The sequence below is a fragment of the Delphinus delphis genome, chromosome 17, assembly GCF_949987515.2.
Source record: "Delphinus delphis chromosome 17, mDelDel1.2, whole genome shotgun sequence".
Taxonomy (NCBI): Eukaryota; Metazoa; Chordata; class Mammalia; order Artiodactyla; family Delphinidae; genus Delphinus; species Delphinus delphis.
The window spans coordinates 36,919,653-36,920,530 of NC_082699.1; the positions used below are offsets into that span (position 1 = coordinate 36,919,653).

Here is an 878-nt window from a genome sequence, read left to right on the forward strand (position 1 = left end):
ATCTTCTTTATCCATTCATCTGTCAATGGACATTTAGGTTGGTTCTATGTTCTGGCTATTGTAAATAGTACTGCAATGAACTTTGTGGTACATGTCTCTTTTTGAATTATGGTTTTCTTAGGGTATGTGCCCAGTAGTGGGACTGGTGGGTCATATGGTAGTTCTATTTTGAATGTTTTGAGGAATCTCCATTCTGTTTTCCATAGTGGTTGTATCAATTTACATTCCCACCAACAATGCAGGAGGGTTCCTTTTTTACCACACCCTTTCCAACATCTATTGTTCCCAGATTTTTTGATAATAAAAAGTATGGAATGCTCCACGAATTTGCGTGTCATCCTTGCTCAGGGGCCATGCTAATCTTCTCTGTATCGTTCCAATTTTAGTATATGTGCTGTTGAAGCGAGCATGCTCATTTCTTTTTATGACTGAATAATATTACATTGTATAGATGTACCATAGTTTGTTTATCCATTCACTTATTGAAGACATATTGGTTGCTTCCAGGTTTTGGTGGTTATAAATAAAGCTGATACAAACATTCATGCACAGATTTTTGTGCAGACATACATTTTTAACTCAATTGGGTAACTAGGAGCACAGTTGCTGGATTGTAAGGTAAGATTATGCTCAGCTTAGTAAGAAATTGTCTTCCAAAATGATTGTACCCATTTTGCAGTCCCACCAGCAATGGATGAGAGTTCTTGTTGCTCCACATCCTCACCAGCATTTGGGATTATCAGTCTTTTGTTTTTTTTTTTTTTTTAAGTTTTAGCCATTCTAATGGGTGTGTAGTATTGTTTTAGTTTGCAATTCCCTAATGACTTATGATGTTGAGCATCTTTTCATTTGCTTATTTGCCATCTGTATATCTTCTT

General features: G+C 36.0%; 1 non-coding gene across 1 annotated transcript; it reads right to left on the reverse strand.

Moving 5' to 3' along the window:
* Positions 1-303: 303 nt before the first annotated feature.
* On the reverse strand, positions 304-410 carry LOC132413418 (U6 spliceosomal RNA). Its single transcript, XR_009516717.1, has one exon. It is a non-coding gene; the product is annotated as a U6 spliceosomal RNA (small nuclear RNA).
* Between the last annotated feature and the right edge of the window lie 468 nt (positions 411-878).